General features: G+C 37.3%; 1 long non-coding RNA gene across 1 annotated transcript; it reads right to left on the reverse strand.

The window, feature by feature from the left end:
• Positions 1 to 659: 659 nt before the first annotated feature.
• Positions 660 to 15,461, reverse strand: LOC147761858 (uncharacterized). Its single transcript, XR_015334597.1, has 5 exons — positions 15,379 to 15,461; positions 10,623 to 10,700; positions 9,960 to 10,041; positions 1,188 to 1,267; positions 660 to 762 (listed from the first exon to the last, which is right to left on the reverse strand). It is a non-coding gene; the product is annotated as an uncharacterized LOC147761858 (long non-coding RNA).
• Between the last annotated feature and the right edge of the window lie 1,296 nt (positions 15,462 to 16,757).

Consider the following 16,757-nt stretch of genomic DNA (forward strand, 5'->3'; position numbering starts at 1 on the left):
CAACGCCTGACAGCTCACATTAACCCTTGTCACCTTGAACATATATAAAACTGAGTGGGATCTAAGTGATCCTTTTCCAAAATGATAATTTCTTAGGTACAACATATAGTGGCAATGGTCACAATGCGATTGAACAGAATCATCAGTATGGCAATATCATAGTTGCACTGACCTGTGCTGAGGCTGCTAGGTGGAGATCAGTTCAGTTGTCCTCAGTGTGATGATAATCCAGGAAACACACCTTCATCTCTACTGAAAACAGATAATACATTATCAATAAAAATATATATGTAGACACATACAGTAGTTACAACACAGACATAACACAGTGATCAAAATATATATTATTATATTATAATTAACACATACAGCAACAATAAAGACATACACAGTGATGAGAATACATACAGACACATTCAATGTCTCGACAGACAATGCACAAAACATCAAGATATATACATGGAATTTTGTCTATATCAAAATTTTTGCTGAGCGAACCCCCCCCTCCCCCAACTCCTGACAGTTCACATTAACCCTTGTTACCTTGAACATATATAAAACTGAGTGGGATCTAAGTGATCCTTTTCCAAAATGATAATTTCTTAGGTACAGCATATAGTGGCAATGGTCACATTGCGATTGAACAGAATCATCGGTATGGCAATATCATAGTTGCACTGACCTGTGCTGAGGGTGCTAGGTTGAGATCAGTTCAGTTGTCCTCAGTGTGATGATAATCCAGGAAACACACCTTCATCTCTACTGAAAACAGATAATACATCATCAATAAAAATATATATGCAGACACATACAGTAGTTACAACACAGACATAACACAGTGATCAAAATATATATTATTATATTATAATAAACACATACAGCAACAATAAAGACATAGACAGTGACCAGAATATATACAGACACATTCAATGTCATCACAGACAATGCACAGGCAACAGAATGTATACATAAAATTTTGGCTATATCAAGATTTTTGCGAAGCAAACCCTCCCCCCAACTCGTGACATTTCACATTAACCCTTGTCACCTTGAACATATATAAAACTGAGTGGGATCTAAGTGATCCTTTTCCAAAATCATAATTTCTTAGGTACAGCATATAGTGGCAAAGGTCACATTGCAATTGAACAGAATCATCACTATGGCAATATCATAGTTGCACTGACCTGTGCTGAGGCTGCTAGGTTGAGATCAGTTCAGTTGTCCTCAGTGTGATGATAATCCAGGAAACACACCTTCATTTCTACTGAAAACAGATAATACATCATCAATAAAAAATATATTTATAGACACATACAGTGGTTATAACACAGAAATTACAGTGACCAAAATATATTAATAATATATATATAAAAACATACAGCGACAATAGACATATATAGACAGTGATTAGAATACATACAGACACATTCAAAGTCAGAACACACAATGCACAGGCATCGGAATGTATGCATGAAAATTTGTCTATAACAAAATTTTTGCTAAGCGAATCCTTGACCCCCCCTCCCCCCAACTCCAAACAGTTCACATTAACCCTTGTCACGTACCTTGAAAATATATAAAACCGAATGGGACCTAAGTGAACCTTATCTAAAATGATGATTTCTCAGGTCCTAGTATTTAGTTTGTGTATATTTTTCCGTCTACCATATGAAGATTAGATGCAATTATAACGACAGAAAATACAACAGAGAGAGTGTGATAATGATAGGGTCGCTAAATGATTTTGACGGAATATAGTGACTAGCCTAATTCCCTGCTCGCCTGGGTAGGCACGCCTCCTTAGAGTACTTATGTAAACAAAAGGTCTTCTGTAGAGAACTATCCTTTTGTTCAACAGCTTCACGCGTGCAGCGGATTATGTATATAGTGACACTATACAGCTAACTGCAATTAAATCTGTGAAAGCTGCTATTTGATTCATTCTGCTATGTCGGACGTTGTGGACCAGCCCAATGGTTCATTCACTCTTTCTTTTCTGAAGATTGGTGATGCAGATTTTGAGTGCTTAATTATTTACCCTCCTTCTAACAAGAGAAAGGAAAAGGGAGAGAAACAGAGAGAGTGTCAAATAAAATGGGTAAAATGAGTAATACAATACATTAATTAAAGGGACTCGCAGTGGAAGAAACGATAGACTGTTTTGCATCAAGGTGATCGCCCATAACAGTAGGGATTATACTTTAAATACAGACTCATTGTTGCATGACTTATATTTGTACCGACTTATATTTTACACGCGTTCATTTCTTGGAACTAGTTCCTTGAATGAAATTTTGCCTGTATAAATTTATTTTGTTACATCAAGTAATTAATAGAGGCAAGTTGTTCAGAAAAACATTGCCGCTGTTCGTCGCCGCTACCTTCGGCATTTTTTGTTATCTGACAAATTAGGGCAGATGTCAGATTCATAGCCATAACGTTGACGAAAAAATGTGTTGCTAGATCTTGTAAACACTCAGCGAAATGCACCTAGTGACTATATTCAATATGCCATCACTTGATTGCTTTCTCGGTTTCAAGAATTGACGATAGTTATTGCTATAAAAAAGGAGGAAATGTGTAGACAAAACAACGTCGGGTCTTTGTGTGACTTTCTCCCTAACCACTTTCTATGTTGCTGTCAAAGAAAAAAAGAACCGAGATAGCGATCATTTAAACCGCCGCCGCTGCTTTTACAGATAGACTTCCTCGTTTATCATTTAAATGCCCCCCTCCCCCAGCAGACCCAACTTGAGGAATGTCATAGTAGCTACAGTACACTGTATATCAAACCTTGGTCCAAGTTATGAACGGTTTAAGCACAAAACGATTATTTGAGGGTATTTTTTTCATTCAAGACAAAATTCAGTATCTATGATGTGTGACGATAGGGACTTTACAAAGTTTAACGTGTACTTATAAATATATTCCAGTAACATATGGAATTAATCTAGCGACATAAGTGTTCCTCAACCCAAGGTATCCCCGATAATGGTATGAACACTGAAAAGCGGAGAACAATAATTAACTTTTTTAAATATCGATAATAACATGCTGTAAAAGGGTTAATGGACTTCTTTGCCTTAAAAACAAATTAAAAGAAGCAGTTTTTTTTTTCGGGGGGGGGGGGGGGGGTAGGAGGGGGGAGACATAGTTAACGTCAGGTGATTAGTTAAAGCCGAGGAAATCATATGTCATAAAAACACTATAATAAAGTTTTTTGTTATGATCTGCAACATTTGTTCATTTATATAGCATGGCGAAGTTAACACCAGAGGTAAATAGTAACTCATACCAAGGAGTTATAACTCCTTGCTCATACCGTAATCCTTCTTGTCCATTTATTTCAATCGTATCAAGAAGTTTGATACACAATGTTCATTAATTTTGGCGATTTATTGAAACTATATTTGTGCAAAGTAGGTTAGCATAAGTTAAGCAACAACTAGTATGAATAACAACTCCCTTTTTAAGTGAGGCAAGACACCCTCTTCACACTGATTATAACCTTGATAAAGACATTATACAACTAGGCAAAGGCATTATGTAAAGTTCTTTCAACTCGAGTATGAAAACAACACATTCTTTGTCACTTTTACAAGACAATTAATGGAGGCGAGCAAGTGGAGTAATTACAATATACACGGTACAATCAAAAGGAAATTAGTTTAGAAAGCTTACTTTGGGTCAGCCCTTTGCTTGTTCGAAGGAAAGAGATATGATATCGCGACGCGACTCCTTTTATTAAGCCTTCGTTTGTTCTTGTAAACGTGTGAAAGACAGGCAACGGTCTTGAATCGCTGTTGATATTGTTTGCAATTAATATTGAAGTATACCCCTTTTGCCTACATGTAAACGTGTTACTTTTCCTCATGCTAACTGTATTTCTTTTAGGTGGATCAGACAAGGCGTTGAGATCGATAAAAGTTGATCGAAACAATTAGGTGCGATTTTTGTGAAATGACTTAAGTGATGTGCATGAACCTAGCATGTTTAAATTCTTGAATTTTTAATTTGTAAAATCTTTCATACACAGCCTCATATTTATATTACTCTCAGGCTATACTCTTCAATGTTATTGTATTACACGGGACTATTGGAAACCTGAAGCACAGAGCATTGTGAAAGTTAATTCGTTACTGAGTCTTTTTATCCTTCATGCAGTTTTATTGCTGGGATGAACACTGATCGGCTTTATTTAGCTTTATTGAATTTTCGACAATTTAAACAAAACCAGTCTGCAAGGCTTGCTTTGATTTGGTGTTAACCTGACACTGGTTTTAAAAGAACAAATATAAATATGTTGGATGGATTACATCACCGACATCGCTATATTTTAACTAAATGTGGTCATTTACACAGTAACGCAGATGATATTTAAAAGTTGTCTGTCGTTCAGCATGCATTACAGGAGAGTAGCCAAACAGTGACGACGATCAATCCAAACACAATCTAGGCAAGTATTGTTTACAAAATAGATCATGATGAATTAACTTACGCTTTAATAAATAATCAGCACACGGTTTGGTTACTGTCACTTAAAAGCTTTCGATCAAAGACGTTCAATGAAATCACAAATCATTTTGACGATTAAAAAATGGACAGGTTCAAGGGGCAGTTTTTGTTTTAGCTAGGGGACTTAAGGTAGAAGGTTCAGTGTAGGTGTTTCCTCGGATGATAGCAGCATCACGCCCTAGGTCTAAGCAAGTTGAATAGAAGCTTTTTGTCCAAGCATCCTATTCCTAACTACTGAGTTAGGACAAAGGTCTAGATACATGTACTGTGCAATTACAATTAAGAGATCAGTTGCATACTTGATTGTTTTTCCCAAGGTATCGCATGTATGCATTCTTACTTGAGTGATCTAAAACAAGTCGCTAGTGCACCCTGTTTGTAACTGTAGCAAAATATGTTCGACATGACATTTCTGCACGGCAGCTGGAGACACAGTAATTGTATAGGCATGGTTAAAGGATATTAGACACATAACAATCCATTTCTCAAATTTTGAAGATTCAGCACTCAATCTATACACTATAGATGTGTTTTAATCGATCCCCGCCATTTAAAAAGTATAAAAACAATCTATTAGTAGAAAAAAAGCATTTTAGTAAACCTCACTTCAATATGCATAAATGAAGCAACAGATCTGGATCACGTGGTACTGTGACGACAATGAGGATAACGGTCTTTGAGACTCAACTGAGCTGCATGGTGCATATAGACAGAGAAGTTTAGGAAAGTTGTGTTGAAGGGAGTTGAGCAATTTTCGTTATGCCTCAGTGTATTGCCATGGGATTCACCAAAATTACAGCACTCGTTGACAATCTTCTTTCTTTGTCTGTGACGGTCTTCCGTGACTTATTTACTAACTTTGGTGATAATAGATGTGATGCTCCAGATCATGGTCACCTCAAGTTGTTTAGATCATATTGAAAGCTGATAGTCTTTCAAATTAACTGTCATCAGTTAACAAGCTTACTAATTGCTGATGCATTCTAAATGCACTGTGGTTGACCAATTGCTCGTTAACAATAAAACCTGTTAATTATGCACCGCTGCACTTCCCAAGCCAGGTAATGACAGGTATCCATCTCGTCAGATTCTTGGTGGGCTTTAACATTTTTAAATATATCTCTTTTATTTCATGGGGTAACTTTATTGGTATTTTTAAATGACGTTAAATATCGATATTTAACAATTGAGTTCAAACACGGTTGCGAACATTAATAAAAGTGATTGCTCTCAGGGTATCTTGAAACATGCGTATGCCCAGGCATTACTTCTGTGGAAGAAAACGTGGTTGAGGAATAACTGGAAGAAGAGCGGTAATATTAAAGAAAAAATGGGAACTGCTGTAATCTAATGGTTATTTCAACTGAAATATTAAATAATTTAAAAGATTTATCATTCTATAATGCAAGTTCTGCGTCTGTACGCAAAACTTTTTGCAAATTTGTAAGTTTTGTCAAACCCAAAACATGTAGCAGACCAAGGTAAAAAAAGCATTGTTTGCTATTAGTAGCATGTTAAAAAAGGATTACTTTAATGTGTTCACTAAATGTGCAGTTTTGATACGTACGTTAGTATATTTTAAATTATGCATGGAGATTTAACCTGGTAAGGGGTATAAGAAAGGCACATACTGATTTTTTAAAAAGAATGTTGGGTGTAAAAAAGAGCAAAATGTAGACTAATGCAACAGCATTATCACAGCAAATGTACCACATACAGTAGCTTAATTTCTATTAATAATAAAATCATCATTTAAGTCAAAAATGTTCTCGCGATTTAATAAAGTTTCAATATTCTTATTTACCCTGAATGGTATATTTATTTAAAAGGAGGCTAACTGAAACATAAACTTAAGTTTTATTATTTGTTTGTGAAAACTGCCCATGTCGCCCTGTTAGTTTGGAGGTCTAAGCTTGATCAAATCCGTGTTAAAATTTCTATGAAGCTTTGCAGGAAAAATTCTTCCTTTGTTTCTCTAGCTCCTTTATAAACCTGGTGTCCAGATTTTATCTAGTGCCCCCAGATCTGTGGGAGCTGCTCTTTGAAAATAACGCACAGGTAGAGTTTTTACCTGAGACAAATATCGCCAGCGAGAGTGCGTTCGATACTCTCAAGACAAAGGCTACAGGCTGACTACAATTGATACAGAAGGTTTGTACATACAGGTGACTACAACTCGCAGAGGATTTTCGATTATATTCCGTGAAAAATAAACTAAATCTATATAAAATAATATCATGGTTGGCAAAAAAAAAAAGAAAAAAAAAAAAACTGCGCACAGTGCACACGTCCGTATGCCTACTGTAGTTACGCCCATGCATAATCTAACTATAGAAACTGGAAGGTAAACAAACAAATAAAAATTAAGAGCCTGTAAACTATGTATTTTAGATGACATTGAGGATGAATTACATTTTATTCCTTTAAGAACTAAAAATGTTTTTTCTATAGAACGATTGGGAAGAAATACATCAAAAATTTATTAAACAAAGCACAGTGGTTTCAAGCTACTTAAATTGTTATCCATTAACTATGTTTCACAATTAAACAACTTGTGAAAGTACTTAAAATGTGCATCGGAGCTAAGATTAACGTCAGCCTGATGAGTTTTTATCATTACTACTAGCAGCTGTATTGATGTTGTTTTCATGACTGTATATTTTTATTGCATTTCATTCTGATGAGCCATAGGGCGCAACGGTTTAATAAAATGAATTTCACAAATAACGTGGACCTCATATGGAATGATCAACAGTACTCTCAAGTCATTGGAATGCAGTGTTTTATACAACTTGGGATAACCATAATTAAATGCTAGTTAAAGAATTGAATAGACGGAAAATGGCTTTATAGCTTCACGAGAATTTAGTCCCCTCGGGTCCCCCTAGCAGCGCGTTCCAAAAATGCAAATTAAAACTGCCAGGGGGACTGCCAAGCAGACTGCCAGGGCAGTCCCCCTGGCAGCACGTTCCAAAAATGCAAATTAAGACTGCCAAGGGGACTCCCTCCATACTTAAGGATACCTGCAAAGGAGACTGCTGTAGGAGCGGGGACTGCTAGGGAGACTGTAAAGCAGGCTCCATAGGGGGACTGTAAAGGAAACTGCAAGCAGACTGCATAAGGGACTGCTTTTCTAGCTGGGTATACACAGCTTCACAAGGATATAGTCCCCTCGGGTAGGAGATTTGAATGAGTATGAACTTTTATCAGGAGCCGGAAAAGTCATCTTACTGGTAGACAATGCAGCTCAGTTTGACAGCTAAACACGCTGCTTGTCTCTCTCTATCCTCCGGTGGCATGATTGTCGTCATCGGGCCACTTGACCATGTAGCTCATTAACTCGCAGGCTAAGCTAAAAGGACGTTTTTTAAAGTCAAAAATTTACAAAATGAACTTTTAATTTGTGTATTTGGTGACAAATATTGTTAGTTGGGCATGTTATCTGAAGAATATGCTCCGTTCAGGTCATTCTGACTGTCTGGCGGAAAACCTTTAAGCTCGTTCAAGAGAGTAACAGTTGCGTTTAACAGTAGATAGCAAGCTATAGTAAGACCCCCTCCTCTTTAAGGCCACACTTTTTTATTTTTATGGATGACATCCTGCGCGCGCACCGATTTTCGCCCGTTCTCCGAAAAAAAAAAAAATCCCCCCCCCAGCCCCCAACGAAGTCGGTTGTTGCAAACGTCGTTATTGAATTTGCCAGGAAATGAGCTTTCTGCGCATGCGTATTATCGCCACATGGAAATGTGGCCGCTTTGCCATCAAATTCATCTCTAGGATTACTTTCAAATTACACGACAATTAAAGTCATAAAGAGAACGGGGGCCGTTGTTTTGGATTGGTATGCCATTGATATTGGGCATGGAGATATCACCTTTTTACAATTGTGCGAAAGGCTGGCGGCCGCCAGCGATTATCGCCCGAAAAATTTCAGTGACATTCTGTACAAAGCAGCACATAGGCTACCAGGTTTTCTGTAGCGAAAAAAGGGTCGACAAGGACGTTGAGGTAGGCCTATTTGGTGGGCTGAAGGTCGGACAGGCCACCTGACGGTTTGGCCGTGTGAGTCGAAGTAGCCAAAATGGCATCGTCCGAAATGACCTTTAATAGATTTGGTAGTATTAAGCATATCTTTGCATCATTTTTTAAACATTTCTGTGAAGTGTTCAAAATGCTTTAATATTCTGAGAATACAAATAAAGACACACTGTTTGTTTGATATTTGTTTTATTGATTGCTATACCAACAAAATGCATGAAATAACCTTAATAGATTTTGTAATAAGAAGTATATCTATTCATGACTTTTTTTTTACATTTCTACGAAGTATTCACAATGCTTTACTATTTTGAGAGCATGGATAATCATAAAGACATATTGTTAGTTTGATACGTATTTCTGTGGTAAAATTTGTGTTTCAAGCTGTGTACTGACAGCATTCCTTTACCTAAGCAGTATTTTTATTTTTGGACTGTTTTTTTTTTTTTTCGCCCTCTCGCACCAATTTTGGGGTACCCAGAGGATGTCATCCATAAAAATAAAAAAGTGTGGCCTAACTGATGATTTACACTGTTAATTGACCGTGCTCTCATGTATTGTGTAATCACAATGTCAGACTTCCCCCTGTTGCAATGTACCTAATTTAATTTAAATATTATATATTATATATAATATTATAATATAAATATAGTATAAGTAATATATATTTGTCATATATTGTTCCTTTTTGAAAATGATATTCTGTTTTTTTCCTTATTCCTCATTCATTATCATTCATGTTATAAATACTTGATTGCAGTACGTTTATAAATAAATTATACATTTATAAATCAATAAGAATTTTTTTAAGGTTGATGCTGACGCTCATGCATGTTAATCAAACAAACAATACTTAGTTCAATCTTTGACTACGGAAAAATTCATATTGAACGAAATAACTGATAACAAATTTAACTAGCAGTTTGTTAGCAACACTAAAAACATAATCAGCTGCACGGGCCAAACTGGTGAACAAAAGGACAGTTCGCTACGGGAGACGGTTTAGTGGCACGCGGTAGCATGGGTTCAAGCCTTGCCTCTTACAGCTGTAATCCTATCGCCACAACAAACAATGGAGACCTTCTGGCTGATGTATCCTGCTGTTAATAACACCTAGTTAAAGCGGACTGTGTCGCTCGCGCTGGACCACAGAAACCGCCTAAGGTATTGTGTTATTACACCTAAACTATTGTGTTTTTGCGTTCCAATTTTGAAGGGATTTATACGGCTGTCCATTGTTTGTCCGTCCCATATTCTATTCACAGGACAGGGATTAAAACATTTCAAATGTTTTTGAAACGTTGTACAACAGAAACATAATTATTACTACTACTGTATAGTGTCGATGGTCACAATTTGATTAAAGAGAATCATCAGTATGGCAATATCATTGTTGCACTGACCTGTCCTAAGGTTGCGAGGTTGAGATCAGCTCAGTAGTCCTCAGTGTAATGATAATCCAGTAAAAATACACCTTCATCTCTACTGAAAACAGATAATACATCATCAATAAAAATATACTTATATACACATACACTATAGTTAAAAAACAGAACACACTGATCAAAATATATTTTTATAATATAGTAAACACATACAGCGACAATAAGCCTTTCCACCTTGAAAATATTCATCTCTATTGAAAACAAATAATACTTCATAAATGAAAAATATATTTATAAACACACACAGTAGTTACAACACAGAAATAACACCAAAATATATATTATAATATACTAGTAGTAAACACATACAGCGACATTAATGACATAGACAATGATCAGAATACATACAGACACATTCAGTGTCACAACAGACAATGCACAGGCATCACAATGTATACATGAAATTTTGTATATATCAAGATTTTTTCTGAGCGCATCCTTGACCATCCCCCAACTCCAAACAATTAACATTAAGCCTTGTCACCTTGAAAATATTTCAAACAGTGGGAACTAAGTGATAATTTTCCAAAATGATAATTTCTCAGGTACCACATATAGTGTCGATGGTCACAATTCGATTAAAAAGAATCTTCAGTATGGCAATATCATTGTTGCACTGACCTGTGCTGAGGTTACCAGGTTGAGATCAGCTCAGCTGTCCTCAGTATGATGATTATCCAGGAAACACCTTAATCTCTACTGAAAACAGATAATACATCATCAACAAAAAATATATTTATAGACACATACAGTGGTTATAACACAGAAATTAAGGTGACCAAAATATATTATTATATTATAATAAAAACATACAATGACAACAGACATATACAGACAGTGATTGGAATATATACAGACAGATTCAACGTCACAACACACAATGCACAGGCATCGGAATGTGTGCATGAAATTTTGTCTATATGAAGATTTTTCCTAAGCAAATCCTCGCCCCCCCCCCCTCCCCAAACACCAAACAGATAACATTAAGCCTTTCCACCTTGAAAATATTCATCTCTATTGAAAAAAAAAAAAAAATACATCATAAATGAAAAATATATTTATAAACACACACAGTAGTTACAACACAGAAAGAACACAGTGACCAAAATAGGGAAGTTTGGCGTAGTCAAACGTTTATTTATGGCGACGGTCTGATTCTTCACAAGTTGTTAACATTTTTGCTCTAGCCTCAGATTCGTAAACACATACAGCGACAATAATAACATAGACAATGATCAGAATACATACAGACACATTCAACGTCACAACAGACAATGCACAGGCATCACAATGTATACATGAAATTTTGTATATATCAAGATTTTTTCTGAGCGCATCCTTGACCATCTCCCAACTCCAAACAGTTCACATTAACCCCTGTCACCTATGGTAATGTGCCAAGCATTTCGACGGGCCCAGTCAATCCGACCACAAAAATTATTTTATGAAATTAATTTTTCTGGGCTCAAACAATTAGTCCATACGTCAAAATCATGGGACAGAATTTTTTTCTTGTTCCGATTGTTCGACCACATCGTCGACAAGACTCGGTAAATTTTCAAGCCAGTGAAATAGATGCTGCATGCCTCGGCCCTTTGTCAATTGTTGTCCTTTCAATAGCTCTCGTCAATGAGGAAGAAACAATTAACTGAAGATCTAATCTGGAAGCATTACGTACCTGTCTTTTCCTTTGTCCCCGATGACAATAATAGTGCTTATAGACATACAAATTTTGCTAATTAAGCAGACTTGCCCTCGCTGACTGATTCATCACGCCCGTAACTGGGGAGGGGGGGGGGTTAAAAAAAGGTCTATTCTGGATGAAACCAATTATCGACAGTGGGTAGAATACGTCGTAAACACTTTCATATAGACCATATATCGCGTTTGCTAGCAATAAAAAGTTTGGGAAGAATAAGCAATTTATTTTCAAGTTCGATTGAAATATATATGCAGATGGGGAAACGTTCTTGAAGTCAACACCGCAAGATCTTACATTTACTACAATCGACCGAAAGATCAGCGGGATCGACCGCCCAGACTTCTTGGCGCCAAATACCACACGCTGTCAAAATCTGACGAACACGTGTCGCTGTTCACCTACATGGATAACTGATTTGTCAACAATAAAAATGACGTCTTCCTTAACTCCATGGGAGCTTTATAGAGAGTTCCACTGGGTATTTACGTTACCTGTGAGTCACTTTCTATTTCCCCATATGCATGAAATGTTGATAATATTTAGCGTAATCCACGACGAACTCCATTCCTGTGACCCCCCTCCCCCAAAATGGGACCGTCTTCATTAACATGTGGTTCGCGCTATGCTGGAGCAGGCCAGATAAAACCAGTCCCTCATTTCTGCATGTGCTCAATTCTCACGTCAAATTATAAATGCACCTGTTTTGTGAAAATTATGGCAAGTAAATGCTTTTTTTACGATCGGGTTGTATCAGTGGGGTTTTCAATATGCACCGTGGTTTGTGCACAGCGAGAGTATATAAGTAAGAAAATCGGAAGAGTGCAAGCAAGATACTGTATGTCTATCGGCACAGGTACGCTCCGTATTTTGCCTTTTCTCAATATTTTTTATATGACATGCTTTTTAAATAAAATACTTAATAGTAATTTAAAGTTACACTGATTTCCGTTTGAGTACCAGTTGGTATTCTTTGATACGGGTGATTGAATTTTCTTCGGAAGTACGTACGTCTACGCCTCGACGCTGAGCAAGCCTTGCGGGTTGAAAACAACTGATCTCAGACTGGTAAATTGATTTCAGTTGTCATATTAAAATTCAAATAGGGCGTACGTAAATCACATAACTGGTTTAAGTCCACTAAAGCTACCGGTTTCAAATATAAGTGACCGGCCTTTGTCGGTCACTTATATTTTAAGAAGATTTTTGGTAAGCGAATCCTTGACCCGCCCCCAACTCCAAACAGTTCACATTAACCCTTGTCACCTTGAAAACAGTTATCTCTACTGAAAGCAATACATCATCAATGAAAAATATATTTATAGAAACATACAGTAGTTACCACACAGAAATTAGTGACCAAAATATATTATTATATTATAATAAAAACATACAGCGAAAATAGACATATATAGACAGTGATCAGAATACATACAGACACATCCAATTTCACAACAGACAATGTACAGGCATTACAATATACAGTGTATGAAATTCAAGGAAATTACTAGCCAGACCGCCGGGCAGGTAACTCTGAAAAGTTACCAGCCCGGCCATGTAGTTACCTGCCCTATTTATGATAACCCCTAGAGTTAAGAGAGGTATGCTGAGGGGGTCTAGAATGCATTCTTGGGAGAGTAATTTGGAAATGAAAGGGCAATATCATGCCTTATGCATGGAAATTTAGAAATTGTTTGGAATTTCTACTGAATGATACCTTGTCAGTGTTGGATTTAGAGGGGGTCAAGGGGCTCCTGACGCCCCCCTTTTAATTTCTGTAAAAAAAACTCACCTCTTGAAATAAGATTTTCACTAGTTGAATCATAGTTCTAAACCATACAAAATGGCACCATTCACCATCTAAAATACCAAAAATTTTCAGGACCCTTTAGCAGTCGGGGGAGGGCGGGGGTAGTCAATTCAGTTTATGTTCACCTTGCAGGCTGTCTCATTTCTTCGTCAATAATTTATTCATAACTTTTATTCCGATTTCGTGATATAATTTGATCATAATTTTTGCTTTTTTGTATAGCAACAAGTATGACCAAAAATATATATATTGTTGTCAAATAAATCGATCTCTGTGCTAATAATAAAGAAGAAAAAAATTAGCATGTAGGGTCCCTTTGAATATCGCTTTTAAGCTTTAAAAAGCGGTCGGGAATGGTCCTGCACGCTAATGGCCCATAGACATTCCTGCAGGGCCCCGTATCTCGAAAGCATTGCTTATTGAGAATAGCTATATATATCACATAGAGGCTACAATATCATTTTTATATGGGGCGAGTATGGACGAGTTATTGGATCGAGATGCTTGCGCTCGGTAGCAATGCGTGATACTTTCGAGTTACGGTTTTACGAAAAAAAATGTTGCCGCTCGACTCATTGCAAATCGAAGTCACCTTTCCATTGGTCCCAATTTGTTCTGTTTCATTTGGTTCTGTCGTAATCTTTGTTAGTTTTATTTCTTTCCTCAATTGTTTTTCTTTTGTGAACTTCTCTATCGGACTTGATAGAATTTTTTCATTTTTGACAGCCCAAGATGAAAGCACGTGGGAAAAGAACTACATCTGACGCACGGCGTAAACTCGTACGTTCACTCATAATTTTGGGATTCAAATTTTTTGTAAAATTCTCCTTTTATTTGCCTCCATTGTCTTTATTACTGTTGATTATAAGCACTTCATGTACCTATAAGTCGATTTAATCAATATCATAACTTTTTATACTTTCACATTTTTATTACTCTCAACCTACAAATTGCTACTCGCGGTATCTCCTCTACACAAAACAATGACGTAACGTTATCTGCTGTGCACTGAAGCTGGTTAAGAACATTGTGCCTCGTTTCAAATTGTCTTTCAACTTTCATATCACACAGACAGAACTTCGAAAACGAGGCCACTGAGAGGGAGACTGTTGGTTACATTTCGATACGAGCGTTCGATTGCAAGCTATGGTTAGTTCTTTGCTTCTATGAAAGTGGGTGAAAACAGTGAGTTTATTTGATATTTTGCTGAAATTGCTTGTGAACATAGACAAAATAAAAGGTGAAAATAGGCTGTAAAAACAGCCAGCCCGTCGGGCGGGTAATCTGCAAATCTTACCCGCCCGGCCTGAAAGTTACCAGCCTCGGGCTGGCGGCCATTTCATACACTGCAATATATACAAGAAATTTTGTCTATGTATCAAGATTTTTGCTCAGCGAATTCTCGCCCCCCCCCCCCCCCCCAAACACCAAAAAGACAATATAAAGCCTTGTCACCTTGAAAATATTTAAAACAGTGGAAGCACGTGACAATTTTCCAAAATGATTACAGTGACCAAAATATATTATTATATTATAATAATAACATACAGTGACAACAGACATATATAGACAGTGATTAGAATACATACAGACACATTTAACGTCACAACACACAAAGCACAGGCATCGGAATGTATGCATGAAATTTTCTCTGTATCAAGACTTTTGCTAAGCGAATCCTTGACTCCTGCACCTCCAACTCCAAACAGGTAACATTAACCCTTGTCACTTTCAAAATATATAAAACAGACTGGAACTTACGTGCCAATTTTCCCAAACGATAATTTCTCAGGTACCACATATATTGTTGATGGTCACAGTTCGATTAAAAAGAATCATCAGTATGGCAATATCATTGTTGCACTGACCTGTGCTGAGGTTGTGAGGTTGTGATCAGCTCAGCTGTCCTCTGTCTGATGATCATCCAGAAAACACACCTCCATCTCTACTGAAAACAGATAACACATTATCAATAAAAATTATATTTAAAGACACGTACAGTGGTTATAACAAAGAAATTACAGTGACCAAAATATATTATTATATTATAATAAAAACATACAGCGATAACTGACATAGACAGTGATCAGAATACATACAGACCCATCCAATTTCACAACAGACAATGTACAGGCATCACAATATATACAAGAAATTTTGTTTATATCAAGATTTTTGCTAAGCCAATCCTTGACCCCCCCCCCTCCCACCCCAAACTCCAAACAGATAATATTAAGCCTTGTCTCCTTGAAAATATTTAAAACAGTGCAACTACGTGACAATTTTCGTGGAGATTAACGTTTGTTAATCTGATTTAAACGCATCACACAATGCCAGCTGCCTAGTAAGTCACGTGAGACCCGGCAGCGCCACTTGCGGCAGCGCCCCCTGCATTAAGATGCGCGCGCATGATAGACCGTTAGATTCAATTTCGGTATCTTGAACAGTGCAGCGCCGCACGCTTTCTGCTTATGGCTTTTTAATTTTTGCTTCTGACTTGTACTAGTTTTTAGTTATGGATATAGATGTACAGAATTAAAGAGTGGGCTAAGAAGGCCGAGCTGAATGATGAGACACTTGCTCTCCTGCGAGAGAATGGTCTCGAAAGCATGAAAGCCATTAAAATGCTCAACAGTGCTAATACCAGCAAATTCTTTGGAAAATCCCTCTCCCTCGGGCAGCTGCTACTACTACAGGGAGCCATTGATGAATTGAAAGAGTCAGTGGAGCCATCTCCAGTCAAAGAGCCTGCACAGACCCAACCCCAGTCCATAGCATCAGGAACGCAGGATCATCAAGCTTCACAGCAACCTCTGGATGTCACAAATCTGCTCTCCATTTTATCCAAAGATGCACCTAAGCCAGAACAAGAGGGAAAGTCTTCATACGTTTTCGACCCTTTTGACATAGCCGCAAGCAACAACAGTAAGTGTAGAGACATTCGTGACTATATCACCCAGTTTCAACAAACTAAGTCAGCGGTGAAATTAGGCGACTTTGAACTCTCCCTTCCCGAGACCAAACCAAAACTAGAAGCTGTAACGCCCCTGCAGTATATGGAGGCAAGTCTTAAGATCATGAGAGAACTAGTGACCGACGAGGGATATACGCAGCAACAAATGATGGACTACACCGGCTACCTCATAAAGATAGCACATATGGGCCAACGTTTTCAATGGAAATCTGTCCTAAAGTACGACCAAGAGTACCGTAAAGCTAAAGTAGCGGCCGACTTTCAATGGAGAGC

This window comes from Lingula anatina, chromosome 5, assembly GCF_051362555.1.
Source record: "Lingula anatina isolate TDL-2025a chromosome 5, LinAna3.0, whole genome shotgun sequence".
In the NCBI taxonomy this organism is placed as follows: domain Eukaryota; kingdom Metazoa; phylum Brachiopoda; class Lingulata; order Lingulida; family Lingulidae; genus Lingula; species Lingula anatina.